General features: G+C 59.7%; 1 long non-coding RNA gene across 3 annotated transcripts; it reads right to left on the bottom strand.

The window, feature by feature from the left end:
• Positions 1 to 546: 546 nt before the first annotated feature.
• On the bottom strand, positions 547 to 13,453 carry LOC102901542. 3 transcript variants are annotated; one of them, XR_006584749.1, is made up of 6 exons: positions 9,497 to 13,453; positions 8,408 to 8,514; positions 6,463 to 6,682; positions 2,508 to 2,727; positions 2,017 to 2,410; positions 547 to 720 (listed from the first exon to the last, which is right to left on the bottom strand). It is a non-coding gene; the product is annotated as an uncharacterized LOC102901542 (long non-coding RNA). The 3 variants fall into 3 exon arrangements; XR_006584748.1 differs by lacking the exon at positions 6,463 to 6,682 and having other exon boundaries at positions 9,497 to 10,466; positions 10,711 to 13,453; XR_002162156.3 differs by lacking the exon at positions 6,463 to 6,682.
• Positions 13,454 to 21,448: the final 7,995 nt, after the last annotated feature.

Genomic DNA, 21,448 nt, shown 5'->3' with positions numbered 1-21,448 from the left:
TTTTAATCTTTAAATTTTTGCAACGTCCCTGTAGTGTGTGATTTGTCCTCATTCTGTTTGGGGAGAGGAACAAGCACGAGGTCCCCTCCCCCCGCCCCCAAACCCCCACCTGGCTGGGCCTCCTGGAGACTCCCCAATACAGTCTTTTCTCATGCTACCTCCCATCCTTCCGGAAGCTTCCCTGACTGCTCTATCACTCAGGGCCTGGGCAGCCGCAGACCCAGGTTTTGTGGGCCTAAAGCTTACACTTCGGGGCATCACTCCAAGAAAAAGAATACAAAATTATAACCACAAAGTGTAGGTGCAAACGTGACTATTTGGAACCAGAAAAGAAACCATAGCGAAAGGATCATATTTTAAATTCCGTATGCATGATAAAGTCAAGGAAATTTATCGATCACTTGATATACCTGTGTAATTCCCTTTTGCCTTTTTTCTTTTTTTAAAGTTTATTTTTGAGAGAGAGAGAGACAGAGTGCGAGTGGGGGAGGGGCAGAGAGAGAGGGAGACACAGAATCTGAAGCAGGTTCCAGGTTCCGAGCTGTCAGCACACAGCCCGATGTGGGGCTTGAACTCATGAACCGTGAGGTCTTGACCTGAGCCGAAGTCAGATGCTTAACCGCCTGAGCCCCCCAGGTGCCCCGATAATTCCCTTTTTTTCTACATTTCAACCGGATACCCTGATTGTCTCTTCATGTGGCCGTGATGTCATAACATTTCCTATAAAGAGAATAAAAAGATAATTCAGGCTTTTCTGTTGCACTGTTGATCAAAATTTGCTTCTAATTATTTATAGGAAAGTTTCTTTACTGATGATGTTGAGCATATTTTCAGGATAATCAAATTTAGGGAACCCTCTACCGAGGTGTTCTGCTTAGTATTTATACGAGCTGTCAGGTTCGGAGAACGTTCCACAGACTTCCCCTGGCCGCATTCCCAAGCTCTCACGATTCCAGGACCAGGACTCACCGGGCGTGCTGGCGTCCTGACCCGACCTGACCTCTGGCCCTGAGGCCAGGGTGGCAGAGGGCAGGAGTTTCCAGATGCCCACGACCCAGGTATGCCGCCCAGAGGTGGCCGTGAACCATCAGAATAGACATCCACTTCACCCGAGCTAGACGTGGCCCCGACTCTATGCCTCCCAATGCCTGTGGCTCTTGCAAGTCCCCAGAGGGGACATGCCTGGGGTGGGGAGGGGCCCAGAACCCATGTTCCCCCTGCCGGAGGCCCCTGCCCCCTGAGGGGTCTGAGCCCTGCATGCCAGAGGAGGGTCACCCAGAAATGTGCAGCTAGGGAGAGTTCCCGGGGTGTGGGGACAGGCCAATCCGAGGCTGTCTGCAAGGGACAGGGGTCTAGGGGACTTTGCTCCTGACTCTTCAAGGAAACCCCAGCCCGGGTCTGTGGGTCGCGCGTCGTGGGTGTGTCTGGAACCCCAGCCCAAGTGTGGTCGTGACAACACTGGTCACCCCAGGACGCCCTCGGGAAGGGCCACTCTTGTCCCCTGCTGACATCCCTTGAACAAGGGTGACAGTCACCCACACAGAGCGTGAGAAGCTGCTCCCTGCCCTCGAGAGCTGTGTCCCCTGCCCCTCCCCAGCAGCAAAACGTTACTGGTCCCTAGGGTGAGTCGGAGTGGGGGGGATGGGAGCACACACTGTGCGGAGAGAAAACTAAAACTCGGGCGGGGGCTTCACGGGCCTGTCCCCCCAGGCCCAGGGACAGCGTCTGAGCCGGGAAGGAAGGGCTGAAGCGGGCTCCCTGTGGTGGGTAGGAAGGCAGGACTGGCCGGCACTCTGGTTGAGACGCAGCGAGGCAGGTCATGAGGGCAGGCGTGGTGCCCGCGTGAGAGGACCCGTGGTTCCCTCCCTTCCTGCCCCAGCCTTGTCAGCGAGAGCCGCCCCCCCCCCCCACATCCACGCTGGGGCCTCGCTCTGTGCACACCGCCTGCTGCAAAGGCGGGTCCCGAGCGGGTGACGGCCCCGCCCTCTGTCCCCCGCTGCCCCACACAGCGCGTACGGGTCGTGTAGGCTCAGTTCTCTCAGCTACTCAGCAGGATGAACACGTGCCGTTTAGGGCATCCTCTTGCATAGTCAATCAACAAACACTCCTGTGTGAGTCTCCTGCACGGGCACTGGTGGCGAGGCGGTGGGCAGAGCAGACAGCCCGCCTTGGAGAGCCCGTCGTCACAGAGCAGATGCCGACCCCCACGGCCGCTCACACGCACAGGAACACGTCGTTGGCAGCTGGAATGAACGGCCGCTCCAGGGCGAAGACGGGCCGGGTGTTGGGTGGGGGGATTAGTCACATCTTCCCGGCGACTGACACCTGAGATCTCGGGACGGGAGCTAGAAGGTTGGAGATGTGGCGGAGGCCGAGGGTGAAGGAAGGGGAGCCAGCACTGGCAAAGGCCCTGTGGTTGGGTGGGGGGAAGGGTTTGTCAGGAGCGGAGAGGCCGGTGGCCGGCGGGCAGAGAGAAGCCCATCGGGCAGGGCCGAGAGGGGCTTTACCGCAAGTGTGGTGGGCAGCCGTCCCCGTCCATATGCTCTGACCGCCCTTCAGGACGCCGGCAGAGCTGCTCTGCAGATGTGCTTAGAAGTCAGGGAGTGCCGTCCTGGGCGCCCCAGCTGAGAGAGCGCCCAGAGGCCCAGGGGAGGATGACGAAGGCCTGGCCGGGTGTCGGTGGGGCGGTGGAGGGCACACAGTCCCATGCGTGTGACTTGGTCCGTCCTGGGGGCGGGGTAGGGACGAAAGAGGGGTCCGGATGTGCTTCTGCTTCTATTATTTTGAGTTTTTAAGTTTATTTTTTTAATTGTATTTATTTTTAGAGAGAGAGAGAGTGAGCAGGGGAGGGACAGAGAGAAAGGGAGACAGAATCCCAAGCAGGCTCCACACTCAGTGCACAGCTGGTCACAGGGCTCCAACTCACGAACCGTGAGATCATGACCTGAGCCGAAATCAGGAGTCGGATGCTTAACCGACTGAGCCACCCAGGCGCCCCAGGTTCTGCCTCTGCTTCTGGAACAGCAGGCAGGGAAATGGGCAGCAGGGCCCTCGGCAGTCACAACAGGTAAAGTCATGCTAAGGTAACAAGTAGCCCCAAGCCCCCCAAGGCTTAGGCCCCAGATGTATCTGTCACTCGTGGGACATGCCCATCACGAGGGACCTTCCCGAAGCCCACAAGTCGCCCGGCTCACCCCCATTGGCTAGATGAGTCACCGTGACAGGAGGGGACAGAGAGTAGGAGATTTGTGCGAACCGCTCCCGGGGCTGTGGGGTGTGGGTGGACACAACCCCCGCCTGTTTGGGACACTCAGGCGAGGAGCCCTAAGTGGACCGACCCCAAGGAGGCCGGTCAGAGCTGGGGAACCCCGGGCCCCGACAGGCACAGCCGGGGCTGAGGACCGAGACCCCAGGTTCGGAAATGGAGAAGGATCTGGGTGAGCAGAAGGCAGAGAACGTGGGAGCCAAGCAGCAGAAGAGAGGCCAGCTGGAGAGATTTGGGGGTTTCCTCTTCTGTTGTTGAAGTTGCCTTATTGTTTCCAGGATAAAGAAAGCCCCTACCTCCTGAGTGGGCCAAAGTGATCAGCCCCCCATTTAGCCACCTAACAGAGGAAAGAGTGCCTGCCTCTGGGTGGGGGGAAGTGATACTCACCCCCCGGCCGCCTTTCTTTAACCATGATGCCCAGAAGACAGTAAAAGGTTATGAGACACGAGAAGTAGGAAAATGTGACCTTGAATCAGGAGGGAAAATTTGGCATGAGAGGACGACTCACAAATGACCCAGATGTTAGAGTCATTGAACAAGGACTTGAGAATAACTATGACAAAGACGCTAAAGAATTTGGAGAAACATATAGAATGAGTTAAAGGAAGGAGAGTTTCAACAGAGACATGGAATCTCTGAGAGAAGGCGCCATACGTCTGGAAGCTTGGTGTTTGCACCCCAGGATTTGTCGTGTGGGCAAAATGGCAGCAGAGGGAAGAGTGAGATGCATTCCCGGATGAGCTTGAGTGTGAGGGGCTGGCTGTGCACATGGGGCATCACACCGTAGATGTGTTTAGTTTGTGGGGGCTGACAACACAGTTTGGGCAAACACAAGCCAATAGAAATTATCCAGGGTGAGGCATGGGGAGAAAAGAAATAGGGGCAAAAGGGACAGAATTTAGGGGCATATGAGATCACCGCAAATAGTCTGTCATACACGCTTTCATGTAACTGGCATCCCAGAAAGAGAAGAGATCGAGAAGGGGGCAAAGAGATATTTGATGAGGTGGTGGCTGAGGATTTTGTAGAATTGATAAAAGACATCATGCTACAGATTTAAGATGCCTCGTAAACCCCAAAGAGGATAAAGGCAAAGGAAGCCATACCCAGGTACATTAGAGTGAACCTGCTAAGAACGAAAGATACGGACAAAATCTTGGAAGCTTCCAGAGAAAATGATACTTTGCCACCCAGGGAACAGCAATGAGAATGATGAACATCTTCCAATTAAGAACAATGAGGGGCGCCTGGGTGGCTCTGTCGGTTAAGCGTCTGACTTTGGCTCAGGTCATGATCTCGCGGTTCGTGACTTTCATGAGTTTGAGCCCCATGGTGGGCTCTGTGCTGACAGCTCGGAGCCTGGAGCCTGCTTCAGATTCTGTGTTTCCCCCTCTCTCTGCCCCTCTGTCTCTGTCTCTGCTCTGTCTCTCTGTCTCTCAATAACAGATAAACATTAAAAAAATTAAAAAAAAAGAACAACGAAAGCCAGAGGCAACTTAATACACCTTCAAAATGGTGATGGAAAGAACTTTCAACCTAGAATTCCATACCCAGTGCAAACATCCTTCTAAAATGAATACGAAAATGAGGACATTTTCAGACAAAGAATTTATCAGCAGCAGACCTACAGAACAGAAATAATACCAGAGGAAAGTGATCCCAGATGTGAGCCTAACTCTGTAGAAAGGCAAAGACAGAGCACCAGGAAAGTCTGGAAAGGAAGAACAAAGGAGGAAAGAGAAGGTGGCAATAGCAAGACTGAAGGTCTGAACCCAGCCATATCACTAATTACATTAAATGTAAATGGACTAAACACTCCAGTGAAAAGACAGAGCTTATCAGATTGCATAAGAACATCAAGACTGAACTGTATGCTATTGCCAAGAGACACAGTTTAAATATCAGAACACAAAGAGATTGAAAGTATTCGGTAGGGAAAGGCACAGTGTCACACTCTAACCATAGAAAGTGGGTGAGGGGAGCCTGGGTGGCTCAGTCAGTTAAATGTCCAAATTCGCTCAGGTCGTAATCTCACGGTCCATGAGTTCGAGCCCCGCGTCGGACCCTGTGCCGACAGCTCGGAGCCTGGATCCTGCTTGGGATTCTGTGTCTCCCTCTCTCTCTGCCCCTCCCCTGCTCACATTCTGTCTCCTTCAAAATAAATAAACATTAAAACAATAAAAAAAAGAAAGTGGATGAGACTATATTAATATCAGACAAGTTGACTTCAGGACAAGAGCATCACCTGAAGTTTCTACATAAACAAGGTGTTGGCTCATCAAGAAGGTGAGGGAGTGGAAGAGCTCAGGATGTTTGCAGGGATGTTTACAGATGTGGGCATTTTGCAGACCAAAGACAGAATGAGTGATGTGGTTCAGAGTCCCAGGGAAGAGGGAGGCTTAGAAAGGAGTGAGAGAGAGACACAGAGAATGACCAGCAGGCGAGGAAGTGTGGCTGAAGGCAGAGAATGGGTCAGCAGGCTGCGGTCTCATTAACAAAGTACATGCCAAAGCTGTTTTCTGGGAGAGTGAGGTAGGTGGTACACGGGGTCCTTTGTCCGTGGGCATAAATGGGAATAAGGAGGGAGGGTGCCAGGACACGATCCAATAGCCCCTCTGTAAATACTTCCTGGTACCCACTATCAGCAGAGGGCTGGGGGCCAGGACCAGGTGGAAAACTGGATGTGGGCACCAAGCTGATTCACAAGCTGAGTCCCTCCACCCCCAGGCTACATGCAGGAAGGAGCCTAGCTGTGCTGTGTGACCTTGGGCGAGCCGTGGTCTCTCTGGGCTTTGGTTTCCTCAGCCAAGTACGGGGGTACTTCCCCTGGCTGGAATGGTGCCCCGGTGGCTCTCTCTGCCCAACAGCACTTGACCCCATCAGGAAAGCAAGCAGGTCTGGTCACTGGCCCACACCTCCCGGGACAGCCCTGGTCAGGCAGTGAGGCAAGGTGAGGCTCACCTGTGCCGAGGTGGGTAGGCCTTGTGGGAAACGGAGTAGATTGGATGTGGCACAGAGTGAGAGCCAGAAACACAACTCTGGCTGATTGGAGACCCAGGACTTTGTGCTTGTTGTGCAAGAGGAAAGCCTAGTTCTGTGTGTGTTGGTGTGTGAGGGGCATGTGGGGGCGTGTCCATGGTGTGCGTGTCACGTGTGTGTGTGACACATGTGCACACAGGCTCTACCTGCACACAGACCTGTCTTCCCGACGCCCTCCCTTCTCTCAGCCCTGCCAGCGGCTTTCTGGGCTTCCAGCTCCTTCTCTGAGAGGGTGTGCTCATTGCAGAAACCGGGCAGGCAGGAGCGGGCTTCTGTCGTCAGGACGGGGCTCCTCCCAGCGCCCTGGCCGCTGGCCCTCGGGCCCCACGGGGCTGCCTGCTGCCAGGCGGGGCGGGTGCTCTCTGGTTGGCCCTGAGCCTGGTCAGGCGGGTACAGGACAGACAGTGGAAGGCTCGGAGGGGTCCTGCGGGGCAGCCGGGACAGTTGCTATTTCGGCCCACCTTGCCTGCCCCCTTCCCTTCTGTTGGCTGCCTGGACTGTCCCAGGGCTCGGCTGCAGGGCCCTGGACCAGGCCGACGGAGAAGCTTCAGAAGGCGCGGCACGCGCAGGGACGCACCGACCCCACGTGCGGCCCACCCCTGCTTCCCTTTCCAGGGGACTCGATCTCAGCAAAGTGGGGAACCCCACGCTCCAGGGTAGCCCAGGGGGCAGGCGCTGGGCAACCCCACACAGGTCACTTAACACGCTGAGCCCCAACCACACAACAGGGCCCGGGGGGTGGGGGGGGCCCACGGCATGAAGCCCCCAGCACAGCACCAGGTCAAGGAGCATTCGCTGCCCCTTCCATGTATCAGACGGAGTGACAGGGGCCCTAGGGCTGGGGGACCTGGCAGAGGAGACGGGGGAGGGGCCCTGCACTCTGCATGTCTGGGATCGTGCTGTTCACAGGCCTGCATCTGTTCACGGTGCGTCTGAAACGGGGTGTTCAGGTTGATGTTCCAAGAGGGGTTCAGAGAAACATCGGTGGGAGAATGGGGCGGAGTCGCGCTGAGAACCGGGGACGGAGCGTCTAAACCAGGCAGGGCTGGTGTGATCCCGGGGAGTCTGGGCCCAGGGCTGGGGGGCAGGCAGCCTCATCCATCTGGGATGAGGGGCCACTGTGGCCACTGCTACAGCCGCCGGGACCCCCAGACCACTTCTGTGAGGACCCACACCAACCCTTTGGTCCCTCAGAAGCCGCCGGGCATCCACAGCACTGCCCGATCACTGCCCCGGGGCGGAGGCCAGCGTGGGGCCGGCAGACGGGCAGTGGCCACTCTGTGTCCCTCAGGACTGCCCTCCTGCTGTGCCGGGGGCCCTGCCGCCGTCCGTGCGGGGTCCTGGCCCGGGAGGGTCAGGCCCCTTCCGTGTACTGGTGTTTATCGGGCTTCTGTCGGCGTCTGCCAGGTGCTGGCCCGTGGCTGCGTGGGGTTCAGGCTCCGCGGGGGACGCCCCATGCAGATGACCACGCACACCCAGTGTGTGATGTGTGTCCCGTCCCTCGAGGGCAGAAACCAGACCTCAGGGCACAGTGAGGGAGATGCTTGTCTTGGTGCGAAATCCAAGTGGGAGTCGCTAAAAAAACTCACTGATCAAGATGAGCACCATTTTAGCCCAACCCTCTCCGAAGCCAGAATTAATTCAAAATTCCTGATGAACGAAACATCAAACGCCTAAACACAGGCAGGGTCCCCGGGGCTGGTGCTGCCCCTCGTGGCTCTGGACCCGCCCCTCCCGCGGCCGCCCGGCCACCAGCCCACGACCTGTGGGCAGCGGCGTCTCAGGGGTGGGGGCACCGGAGGGGAATCCCTGGCAGGAAGAGACTCCTGCGCCCAGGCTTCCTCCGGAGGGAAAACAACATTCCGGGGATGCGGTGAGGAAGTCCCTCCTCCCGGGACTTTCCCGAAGAGCCCGGGCAAGTCGGCCTCCGCAGGTGGCACGGGGACAGGGACACGGGGACGGAGCCCTCCGCCCTCTCTCCCTGGTGGAAGGCGGCTCCCGGGGCCCCGGAGGCCATGCTGCCCACACACACAGAGGAGGCGAAGCGGGTGACGGTGGAACCGAGTAGTGTCCTCTCGCACGCTGCCCCCTTTGCACAATTACCTGCGGAGGTTGACGGTCAGCGATGAGAGAGCAGAACGTCGTTCGGCGCATCCGATTCCATTTGCTTTATTACGGGTCCTCAGCCGTCGCTGCCGCTGCGGGTGGATCTGAGGGAAAGGCCAAAGTTGCTTCCAGATTTCTCCAGCTGGGAAAGGCCCGGAAAGTCCCTTCCAGCGGCAGTTGGTTGGGTCTTGACTGGGGGTGGGGGTGGGGTGGCTTTGCCAAGCGTGGGCCTGACAAGAAATGGCTGTTGCGTGCAAACCGGCTCAGTTGAGAAGCGTTTAACCAAGGAACTGTGGGCAGGAGTGTAGACAGACCTGAAGAAGCAAGGCGGGGATTGGGGGCTGGGGGGGGGGGGGGTGGGTGGCCTGAGTGTGTGCTGGGACGGGCAGGGCTCTCCAGGAGAACAGGACTGACGTGGAAACGTGGGGTTCGGAGCGAACAGCCAAGGAGGAATTCCCGAGACGTCTTCCGGGCGAAGAAAGAGGTGATTTTATTAAAGCAGGGGGACGGACCCGTGCACAGAAAGAGCCGCACTGGGGTTGCGAGGAGGGGTTCAGGTTGGGAGGGGTTCAGGACAGCACAGGCCTCCCGGGAGTTTTGGAAACAAGGCTTCCAGGACCCGGAGGGGCTTGCTGTTGTTGGGAAAAGGTCATTTATTACTGTTTAGTCAAAACCCCGTCATGAGACCCTTCAGAGGGAGATCAGGGGGCCACATGCTTGGAGGATGATTGCCAGCATATATCTTGGGGTGGGGGGTGTTGAGACAAAGGAAGTTTCCAAAGGAATCTTTATTTGTTAAAGGAGACTCACAGGACCCTGGAGAGTGGGACGGTGTCAGGCTAAGATCGACTTTTGCCCCGAGCAAAGTGTCCTCATCCAGGCCGCTGAGCTCCCGGGGGAAGGTCACCCTGCCTGTCCCAAGGACTTGTCAATGGGCTGTACGTTGTAAGGAAATTTGATTTGTTTCTTTGCCTTTGTTTCCCACAGCAAGAACCAGTAGGTGTGGGCGCATGCAGGGGAGAGGAGTTACCCGGGGCTCTGTAACAACTACCCCAAAACCAGCCGTTTTAAACAAGCGTTTATTACCTTGTGGTTTCTGTGGCTCAGGGATTTGGGGGGTCTGATTCAGGGTTTATCACGAGGCTGCAGCTAAGATGTCAGACAGGGTGGCATCACGTGCGGGTGTCACCGGGGCCGGAGGGTCTGTTTTCGAGAAGGTGAGTTCACACGGCCGTTGGCAGGGCCCTCGGTGCCCGGCCACTTGGCATCTCCGAAGAGCCACGCGGACGTCCTCACAGCATGGCGGCCGGGGTCCACCAGGGTCAGTGATCCGAAAGGGGGTAAGGTGGAAACCACAATGTCGCCTGTGACCTCGTCCCGGATGCCACTCACCTCGGCACAGAGCAGCCCAGACTCCACAAGGGCCCGGACACCAGGAGCCGGGGACCGCGGGGTGGCATCTGGGGAGCTAGCGAGGGCACGGTGAGAACGGGATTGAGAGGGAGGTGCTTACCAGAGCCCCGGAGTCGGTGACTGAGGTTGTAAATGGCAGTGGAGCTAAGCAGCCCCTGACACCCCCACTCCCCCTGCACCCCACTCCGATCCTGAGAGGCCCTCCGGGGACAGAAACCTCCCTGCCGGGCTTTATGCGTGATGGCTCGCGAGGGCAGGCCACGAGGCTGGGGGCATGAGACCTGGTGGCACCTGGGCCGGGGGCAGCCGGAGCCCCGTGTGACACAGCCCGGCTCCGGCCAGGCGGGCCATGGGCGGGATGAGAAGCTGCTTTAGACAGAGGACAGCACCCCGACCACCCAAAGTGACCGGGTGTGGCGGGGCCCGCGCAGGGGAGGAGGCCGCAAAGCATGATCGGGAGGGGCTGTTGGCCCCAACAAAACTGCTCTGTGTTCTCCCCGAGCTGAGGCTCTGAGACCCGTCCTGCAGGGAGAGAACACGTGCGCTGTGGCCTCGCCGCCTTTTCTGCGGTGGCGTTCCTCACCCTCGAGACTCCAGAGAACCCGTTACGGTGGGTGGGGGTGCACTTGTCTGCGTTTTTAGCCTGGGGAAGGAAAGGAGAGGCTGAGGGCAGAGAGAGCTGCAGACCTGCGTGAATGTCACGCACGGAGGTTCCAGGCTCCCCGGGATCAGAGGACGTCAGGACCTGATGCCTCCCCGCCCTGGGGGTGGGCTCAGCAGAGGGAGAGCCTTGGAAGCAGCTAGCCCCAGCGATGGCGGCGGGGAGTGTTGGGGGATGCTGAGGAGACACACGGCTCATCCAGAACCGAATCCACCAACATCCTTACCTGCCTCTGAAAGCAGGAGGTTCTGTTGACAACGGGGCAGCTTCAGGCATGGCTAGATCCAGGACCCCACATCATGGCCTCGAGGCTCTGATTCTCTGCCAAGGCTGGCATTGGGTGTCTGGGATGACCACAGCAGACAGCCTCCAGCATCTATGTGGCATTTTCCACCCCACTGTAGGCCGTGGGTTTTGATTTGGAGCTGAACACTGTGATAATTGTGGGAAGGGCCTCAGGGGCCAGGAAAGCCTGCCCACCCCTGCCCCCTGTCCGTTCTGCTGCAGCTTAATCCTCCATCTTGAGGCCATCAGAGGAGGAAGAGCCACACCTGGGCAGCCGAGAGGTTTCCCAAAGATGACCTTTGTCACTTTATAATTTCCCCAGAGCCCATGTGCCCCACTCTCTAAAGCCAAGAAGCCCCTACGTGGGAGAGGGGCAGTTGCTAGTCAAGAAAGACCGTACCCATCCATGTGCCAGGCATTGTGCAGGGGGCCACGGGTGCAGAGACACTTAAAATGCACAACCTTCTCGTGAGGAACTCACCCGGCCCGCTGGGGAGACTGCCCAGCCTCCCTCTCCCCTTGGCCAGGCAGCAAACCTCTCCTTCCTGCGGGGCTGCCCTTACCCAGTATAAGGACAGACATGTACCTCGTCCGCCAGCCACAGCAGTTGGTTCTGCAATGCTCACGTGACCCAAATCACAACATGAGAACCCCCTCTGGGACTTGTTCCCAGAGTGACCGGAAAATCGGGGCTCACTTGGTAGGAGGCAACTGTGGGATTGTCAGAGGCCACCTCCACCCCGCGGGGAGAGAGCTGACACCCAGAATGAAGTCAATAAAAGACAAGCAGAACCAAGACAGGGAGAGAGAGGCCGAGACTCGAGGCCATGACCGGGGCTCCTGGATCCAGCCAAGCCTGAAGCTGCTCCTGGGAGATGTAGTTAACGTAAGCCAATAAATTTCCTATTTACTTAAGTTCATTTGAATGGAGATTCTGAGCCAAGGGAGTTCTAGCAATATAAAGAGACGAACACTCATGCGGGAATGCCAGGTCCATACCTAGGCGCTCAGGCAGGGGGATGCAGAGGTACCGTGGAAACTAGAGGAAAGGGCAGGCTGGGTCTCGGAAGATGTGTGCAGCTACCCAGGCAAAGGCTCTCAGAGAGGCTGGGGGCAGGGGGCGGGCCGACGCAGGAAGGGCTGAGGGCCACGAGCAGCGAGTGGCGGGGTGGAGGCCACGTGCGGCAAAGCGGTGAGGTGGGCATTGTGCGGACGGTCCCGCCTCTCGCCACCCCGGAGCGCCAGGTGGTCAAACATGCAGGTACACACTCATGGGGACCAAACGTAATTGGCAAATCAATCCTTGGCCTGCATCGTCTGCCAGCAGTGTGATGGAATTGACCGACCACGGCATCTCTGAATCCCTGCACCCCTCCCACGTGCTGACCCCACCTTCCTGTCCCAGTCTCCCCACTTAGCCACGAGGTGGATCTCTCTTCCCCTCTCCTCCCGTCTCTCCGTCTCTCCACCTCCTCTGTCCGATCCGTGGGTCCATCAAAACCCTGAGCAGCACCCCCAGCCTCCAGCCTGGGAACCCCAGGCCCCACCTGTTTCCAGGGGCCGGTTGGCACCCTGGGATGGGGGAGGGTCGAGCCCCGGAGCCCGGGGTAGGCTGCAGAGGGCTCCTGGCAGCACAGAGCCAGGCAGGGGGCCTGTCGGGACTCCTGAAAGCCACTCCGGCCTCCGCGTAGCGTGGATTCGATGCCCAGCGTGGGCCCTGCCTGGGCAAGCTCACGGGCGCCTCAACCACGGGTCACGAGAAGTCACTGGTCTCCACACCTTCCCAAACCAAGCGCAGCCAGGGTGAGCAGCGAAGCCTGTCGTGGCTCCGCACCCGGATGAGTCACCCTGAGAGCGTCCGCCCGGGGTGGAGGTGCCTCCCTCCCGCCCTCTGTCCATCCCCACCAGGGTCAGGTCCTTAGGAGAGAAGGCCGGGGGTGCAATCCCCATTGTCTGAGTCCGACTCCGGTGTCCGGTCTCACCAGGGCTGTTCCCCGATGGGCCCGGAAGCCGGAGCCAGAATGGAGCCCAGCGACGGAGCCGAGCAGGGGCCGGGGGGAGGGTGGGCGCGTCCGCGTGGGGAGGAGGCCTCCCGCCAGGCGGAGCTTCCCCGGGCACGGTGCCCAGGAGGATCCTGGCCGGTCCTCGGGAACTTGGAGTCCAGCCTGCGGGACTCTATCCCCCAGAGAGAAAGTCACCTGAGTCTCAAAGTCAAGGATGAAATGCCACCTGAAAGGACTCCTGTTTGCACAAAAACGCAGCATAACGTCTGTGCAGAGTCAGCCGGGCTCGCACCGGGCAGGCCGCGACTCTGCACGGAGCTCCACGGCCACAGAGCTGTCCGCTTGAGGCGGGCCCCGCGGGCCCAGGAGCTCGTGCAGGGAGCTGGGGGCCCAGCCCCTCGGCCTTAGAGGAGCCCGGAGCCCGGAGCCGGGGCAGAGCCGCCCTCCACGTCAGGGGCAGGTGCGCCTGCCCGCGGGCACCTCTCCCCACAGGCCCTGGTCTCCAGCAGGTCTTTGTGATATTTGACCATAAACGAAGGCTACGGGGAGCCCTGTTTACAGTAAACTCTCACTTCCTCCTGCCTGGATGAGCAGGATTCCGCCGGCCCAGGAAGGAAAACCCGCGTGCGTCTGGTTTCTGGAGCAGAAATGACTTCAGGCTTCACCCCCCACCCCCACCCCCATCCCCACCCCCACCCCCAGCCTCCTCGGGTCTCGCTCCGCACAGACCCTCGGCTTCTGGCCTCCTTCGGGACAACTTGCACGGTGGTGACCACAGCACATTTTTCCCCGTGGCAACGGAGGTCTCGGGCTCAGGAACGCACGCGCATGTGCCCGTGCACACGCACACACGCGCAGGCTGAGCCCTGCACACGCCGGCACTCCCTCACGGCAGGGCTAGCACAGCCCAGCACACCCGGCCTGCACACTAGCCCACACACCCGGTGCACGCTTGGTGCACACCCAGCCTGCACGCCCGGCCTGTGCTGACGCCATCGGCTTGGCTCTCACGAGCTCCAGGATCCCTGGAACACAGCGGCCTGATGATCAGGCACAAACGGGGCCCCAGGGGGCGGAAGGCCCTGCTGAGGGCGAGAGCCTGTCCTAGCGACAGAGCGCCCAAGGCACTAGGGACCGTGAGCTACGGAATCCGGTCAGCCCAGGCCATCCTGCAGCCCCAGAGGGGACAAAGACCTGCTGTCCCTGGTCCTCCCCGAACACGGGGCACAGGGTAAGTGCCCTCCTCTTCCTCCGATGAAGGCCAGCTCCCTCCCTCATCCTGCACTGCAGGGGGGAAGTCACCTCCCCGTGGTCACCTCTCCCGCTGTGGTCCCATCCACCGACAGGAGACACCCTTCTCCTGCCGTGAGCTCACCCACTTGGCCCTGTTGGTCAACAGCGCTGTCCCCAGGCTCGCGGGCACCTGACCGGGAGTCACACAGGCCAACACCAGCTGATGAGCTGGACGTCCTGAGTCACCGACTCTCTCAGGCTTCCTCCTCTGCAGCTTGGGGACACAACCTTTGCTTTTTAAGCCTGTGGTGGTGACCCAGTCCGAACAAGCAGGGCGATGGGTTTCTGCACCCCGGCCCACGTGCGTGCACGTGCAAACACATCACCGAGCAGCCTCCTCCAGCTTAAATTCTGCCCAGCCTCCGGGCCAGCCCTTCCTGTCCCCTGGCCCCTCTCGAGAATGTGCATCCCACTTGGGGTGAAGCGGCAGGAGGGGGGTGCCGGGGCCCCGGGGAGGGCTTGGGGTGCAGGCACAGCACCGGTGCCCTCTCTCGTGCTTCCTGCAGGCTGAGTCCTGGGGTTCAGCTTCCTCATCCGGGCACTGGAGACATGATGCCTGCCACCGAGTGGGTGTGAGGGTGAGTCACCAAGTGTGACAGCCAGCATATCACCAGAGGGCATCTGGGGGAGAGAGCACGGGGGTCTTGCCCCCCTCCCACCCTAGTCACTGGGGCTGCTGACCCTGGCTGGTGGGGGCTTTGCTGACCTCAGTTTCCCTGCAGCTCCCTAGGCCTTTCCCGGGGAATCTCCTGCTGTCCCGACCTGTGGGCACCTCCTGAGAGCTGTCTCCGGCCACCCTGGGCTCAGGGAAGTCCTGGAAGAAAGCTTTCCTTTTGGAGTGACAATAACGAGTGTGCTCCCAGGAGCCGACGGCGCCCCCCTCCTCATGTCACTTCTCTGGGCACCCCTGTCACCTCTGCCCCAACTCCTACCGTGGGTGAGCCACAGATGAACAGTCTTCCTGGGGCCAGGGCCGCCTGGATGCCGGGGTGTGATGTGATGAGGGGGTGTTGCCCCGAGACGCCCTGATGGCTCTCCTCGGTGGAGGGGGGGTTTCTGTGTGTGTCCAGGGATCTGGCTGCCCGTGGGCTGGGGGCCCGCTGCTCCTCCCCAGGGTCCCGAGGCAACAGCAGCACAGGGCCCACTGCCTCCGCTGCCACCGTCCCCACGCTGGGCACTTGTGACCTTCTGCCGCTCAGGGAAACCACTTCCCTCTCCTGTTTTCATTTCCCTTTTTCCCAAGGAAGGGAGGCCACCTGCCCTTGGCCCAGCGCAAGCCCTCAGCAAGGGCAGCCGCATCCCCAGGCATGGTGTGCTCGGCTCCGAGGGGGCCTGGCACCCAGGGCCAGAGGGAGCTTTTGGGACTCAGGGTCCTTACCCACAAGTTGGGCGAGCTGTCACCTTCCCTCACAGAGGAAGGGACTCAGAGCCAGGAAGCGCCCATTGAGTCTGGCTGTAGGGGTCCCACAGGCCTGGAGCAGGGTAGGCGGGAGGTGTGGGGCAGCCTCCCCCCTCTGTGGCCTTCCTACCACCCCTGCACCAGGAGGCTGCCCTCCCCTCACCGCCCCCAGGTCACCCCAGCACAGCCGTGGGGTCCCACTGCAGACCAGGGCAGACACCCCCACCTCAGGCCCCCACTGAGGCCGGGAGGTGGCCCTGGGTGGGTGGCCGGTCTGCTGGCTGAGCTCCCGCCCAGCACCTGCTTGCTGGCCCCACACGGGGCTCTCTGTAGCCACTGGGGACCGTGCTGGCCCCAACGCAGGCTGCCCACCCCCCACCTCCTTGCCAGGCCCCTTCTGTGGCTGCGGTCTCCACTCCTCCCGGGCTGGCCCTGCGTGGCCAGCTCTCCAAGCTCTGGCCTCCAGTGACCCCTCCATGTGCCGGCCCAGAACACCTGCACCCACCCCGCCGAGCCTGAGCCTGCCTAGCTGGCGGCTGCCTCAGCCCCTCAGCCCCGGGGCCTGGGGGCAAGGCGGCCAGTGGCTGAGGTCCTGCAAAGCCCAGGGGGAGACCCCCAGAGCCATTCCACAGATAAAGCCCGGGCCTCTGTTTACCCAACAGCTCCACAAGGATGAACAGTGTTGGCTGGCCCGGCAGGGAGGGGCGCCCCACGTCCCCTGCTGGGGTTCAGCCTTCCAACCCCAAGCTCGGGCACACCTTGACCCTCCCACGGGAAAGCACGGGACTATCAGGCCCGACTGTCAGGCTGGAGGGAGGAGGAGGGGTCCGCAGGGAATGGGGGGTTGCGGTGCCTCTTTAAAGATGCCTCTGTTCCCTGCACAGGGGAGGAGGAGGGAGTCGTTCCATCGGGAAGGTGCATCAATACTTGTAGATGGCACGGTCACGGAGCATGGAGAGGGCGGGAAGCGAGGGCACAGAGGGGCTGCCTGCCCAGGAGTCCCTGGGACTTAACGCCGGGGCCTCTGCCCTTTGGAGGTGGGCACTTGCCCGTTTCGTCCTCCGTGTCAGTTTCCCGGGGCCACTGGATCACAGGCCACAGACCAGGGGGATTTAACTCACAGAAGTTTATTCTCTCACAGGTCCGGAGGCTGGAGGTCCAAGATCAAGGTGTCAGCAGAGCTGAACCGGCTCCAGAGGCTCTGGGAAGGGTCCCTCCTGCCTCGGCCAGCTCTGGTAGCATCTGCTGGCCCCCGTGTTCCTTGGCTTGTGGCCACACCTGTGTCCACCTGTCCCTCCATATGTGCCCAAACTCCCCTCCTCTATGACACTGGTCCTATCAGGTAGGAAAGGAGCTTATGGCCCAGCTCAACTTGATTAACCTGCAAAGACCCCGTTTCCAAATAAGGTCACATCCACAGGTTGGGGGGCTTGGGACATCAACATATTCTGGGGGACACAATGCAACCCACAATACCCTCTTCTTAAAAGGGAGGGAAGAATGGAAAGCATCACAAATAGGGACTTGCCTCTGGCCTGGGGCCCTAGCCATTGGGTCCTGCCTCCAGGCAGGGTCTCTTGGTGGTGGGGAGGGGGTCCACAGGGCTGTGAGAGCAAAGAAAATGGGGAGTCTCTCTTGGGGAGGGCCCGGAGAGTCCCATCACATCACCATCACCGTGTGGCTCTGGGGTCTGGCTGTCAGGTAAGCTGATGTGCCCATCACCACTGCTGGCCCGGGAGGAGGGACCTGTGACCCTATGGGGACAAAGTCTCTGTGCTTCCAGCCTGCCCTGTGCACGAGGATGAGGCTCTGGCCCTTGAGCTGCAGGAGAAGCCTCAGGAATGGGAGGGAGAAGGGGGGCCCGGCTCTGAAGGGGCCGCAGCCTGAGAAACAGCAGCCCGGCCCCCACGCACCGGCTGCTCCCCCACCAGCTGCCCCCAACCGAGGCGAGGGGAGCAGTGACCCCACAACACCAGAGAGCCTCAGATGACAGCTGTGCCCCGGCACCCCTCCCCTGTCCTGCTCTGACCCCTCGCCACTGACCACGGGCAGCCCAGGGCGATGACCAGCCTCGACATCACCAGACCCCAGGGGCCTTCTCTTGAGGGGGCTGGCGTCGGTAGGGTGCGTGTTGGGTGCACCCCTTCCCCCACCGCAGGACCTGGCTGTGCACCCCACCCAGAGGCGTTTCTGCTGCCCCGCCCAAGCTTACCGCCCCCAACACACTCTGGCCGCCAGCCCGCGTGACCTGCCATGTACTCTTGGCCCCGTGGCCTCCGGGTGGGGTGGCAGTGGCGGGCAGTACCTCCCTGACCCCTGGCTCTCCCCTGCACCACCCAGCAGGTCCAGGGCGCTTCGAGCACTCGGGGCTCCCCGGTGGCCGAGGCCACGGCACACCTGCGGGAGGCGATAATCACCGCCCAACTCAGACAGGCAGACGACTTGGCCGCCGTGCCTGTTCAGGAAAATTAACTGGACCCCATACGGAGACCCATACGGAGAGGGAACTTGCCCAGTAAGTGTCTTAAATGCACGGGCCCAGAATGTTGCAGCACAACCTGCCTGCAACTTGGGGCCCAAGAGAGGTGGGCAGGGTCCCTAGGAGCTCGAGGTCTGGAGGGCTCCCGGGTGCTGGCCAGTGGGACTCCAGCCCCTCCAGCTGGGCTCCTATCCCCTCCATCTATCGATCATCTTCCACCCGGGGAGTCCCACCCTGCTGTCAGGAGGGGCCCCGGCCGGGGCTGACCGGAGAAACTGACTGGCCCCGTTGTGCCCTTGTGTGGCCCTGCACCTCGAGGCCAGCGATGGCCCGAGCTTGGAAGGCTGCCCGATGCCCGCTTGGGGGGGGGTTGGACCCACCGCAGAAGCCTTTTCTTTCCCCCACTTGCTCTTTGGGGTCTTCTAATTGCCCAGCGAGAGGAGACAGACAGCCGGGGCACCAAGGGACCAGGGCCGGAAGCCAGGCTCCGCTGACCTGGGGCTGAAACCCCAGCCTCAAGGCCTCGGGGCCCTGGCCCCACCCGCCCTGCCCAGCGGGAGCCGAGACCTCGGCAGCCAGGCGGCAGATGTGAGGAAGAAGCTTCCCAGGGACGAATCACAGCAGCTCCCGTTGGCCCGGTGTCCTCTGTGTCCTCTGAGAGCCTGGGGCACGTGCTGCTGTTGGCCGAGGGGCAGGTGGAAGGAGGGGCCACGGGCACAGCCGCACGGCAGGGAGGCACTGGCTCCACAGTCCCGTCAGAACAAGGGAAGTCCTACGGACAGACAGGGCCCGACTTTCGTGCCAGGCGTGGAGCTTATGGAAAAGCGGACTCCCCTGTCCTCGCCAACACTTTATCTCCGTACCCGCCGGGGAGAGAAGTTGTGCTTCTCACGCTCCTGTCGTCGTTATCATAGAAATAAATGCTATACGAACACAGTTCTGCAAAACACAATGAAACTGGGCAGCTTCGTGGGAGCCCACAGCCTCCCAGACGCGAGCCGTGGCCGTGTGTCCACAGTGTGACCCGCGGGAGGTGGGCAGGGTGGAGGCGTGCCGCACCCCTTCTCCTTGCGGAGACAAAAGGGAGCAATCAAAACCCAGCCCCGCAGAAGACGTGACAAGCCACAAAGGAGAGACAGCCCGGAAATGCGGAGCAAGACGGCCGACTGGGACCCGGCGCGTTAGTTATGTGCGCGGTTAAAGGGGCGAACACACCGTGTAAAGAGCAGAGGTGGCGGACTGGGCTCCCATCCGAGACCCCAGGTTGGACCATCTACAGGAAACCCACCGGAAATAGAAGGACAGGCCGCACATGTGCAAGCGGTAGATAAAGCATCGCGCCCACACGGCGCTGACCGTACGGAAGCCAGACAGCGGCGGAAACACCAGAACAGACCTCGGAACAAGGGGGATCCACGGCGAGGAATCGCCCGCAACGGAAGCACGGTCAGCTCGTCCAGGAGGCACAACAGTCCTAAAAAGTAGGCAGCGGGTAAGGGAGAGCTTCAGAGTGCGCGCGGCTAAGACGGACAGGGCGGAAGAAATGAACTCGCAGGTGTAACTGGTCGTCTCCACACCCATCCCGCAAAAACAAATAAAAAAGGAAGACAAAATCAGGAGGATGTGGAGAGCACAAACATCGGTCTCACCCAGCTTGGCTTCCCTGGTGGTTATGTTTACAGAGCATAAACAGCAGCGCACCGGAGGGTCACCCAGCGAACCTCGCGCCCGTCCGCAGAACAAGCCTCCGTGACACAGAGGACACGGCCGCAGATCCCGCAGACGATAAGAGGGGCCCGAGAGAATACGACGGACCTTGGAGAACTAAATCCGACAGCCCAGAAGAAATGCACAAACGCCTTGGAAAACAAACTTCCGAAGCTCGCTCGAAAGTGGAACGGGGAATGTGCGTCGCTCTAAACGCAGTAATGAGATCGCATGTGTGATTTACAGCCCCCCCCCCCCCCGCCCCCAGCGCGGCTCCCGCCCCAAGTGCTCTCACTGACGAATTCCACCCAACGCTTAGCAGAGAGAGAATTCCGACTGTACACAAATATACAGACTCCATACAACTTGTAGAGAATGACAGGCTGACTCAAAAATTTATACGGAAATGCAAAGGACCCAGAAAAGCAAAACTCTTAGAGAAACAAGAACAAAATGAGAAGACTTATCCTACCCGACTCATCAAGACTGCAGAAATCACTTGATTTCTGACAAATGTTTCAAATTAATCCAGCAGGGGCAAGGGAGCGTCTTGGCAATAAATGGTGCTGGGACAACTGGCCATCCACAGAGGAAAAATAAGCCTCGACCGTTGTCCCAAAGCGCAGGCAACATTCATCCCAACGTGGGTTGCCGATGTGGACCAAAAGCTAAAAGTGTGAGAAGCCTCCAGAAGGGAGCACAGGAGAGTCCCTCCACACCAGGAGCGGGGGTGGAGATCGCTTAGGACAGAGGAAGCACCAGAAAAGAGAAGGTGTGTTGGACGTCATAAAATTTAAAACTTTGAACTCCTCTCTTCCAACGAAACGCAGGCCACAGGTGGGAGAAATATTCTGTGTGTGTGCACAAACATGTGTGTATGTGCACACGCACATGGGTAGATCTGTATGTATACATGTGTGCAGATACGTATACATGTATGTGTATATACACACACACGACAAAGAAACTCATATCAAAACATATAAGGAATTCCTACAACTCAATACTAAGAATTCAAACAACCAATTAAAAATTGGCAAAGACACGGGCCCCCCGGGTGGCTCAGTCAGTTAAGCGTCTGACTCTTGGTTTCGGCTCAGGTCATGGTCTCAAAGTTCATGGGATCGAGCCCCGTATCGGGCTCTGTGCTGACAACGCAGAGCCTGCTTGGGATTCTCTCCTTCCCTCTCTCTCTGCCTGCGCTCCCCGCCCCCAATAAATAAATAAACTTTTTTTTTTTTTTAACTGGCAAAGACTTAAGTAAACTTGAAACCTAGAACGGCCCATAAGCACGTGAAAAGATGTTGGCCATCACTAGCCATCAGGAAAATGCAAAATAAAACCACAATGAGGGACCCCTGCAGGCCTATCAGGGTAGCTAACCGGGCCCTGTGAGTGCTGGTGAGGACAAGGGGCAGCCAGCGTGCTCTCCCGCTGCAGGGGGGACTCGCGTCACAGCTCGGCAGCTTTTACGACGTTGACAGCCATCCTGCCACGGGACACGGCCGCTGTGCCTGTATCCCCACTACCCGAGAGAAAAGAAGGACGCGCGCACAGACGCTCGGACGCGAAGATTCCCAGCGGTGGCACCCGCGGCAGCTCGCCCCGGAAACGGCCCGACTGTCCGCCGACTGCGGAGCGACCACAGACGCTGGCCCAGCGAGCGCGGCTCCGCAGCGAGAGAGGCTGAGGCCCCAGCGGGCGACCCCTGCACGAGCCGCCACGCGATCGGAGGCGCACGCGGCATGGACTGTCTGCAGGAAATTCTAGAAAGTGCAGAACTAGTCCACGGTGACGG

Source organism: Felis catus, chromosome C2 (assembly GCF_018350175.1).
Source record: "Felis catus isolate Fca126 chromosome C2, F.catus_Fca126_mat1.0, whole genome shotgun sequence".
NCBI lineage: Eukaryota > Metazoa > Chordata > Mammalia > Carnivora > Felidae > Felis > Felis catus.
Note: the sequence above shows the minus strand (reverse complement) of the source record. Positions and strands in the feature narration are given on the sequence as shown.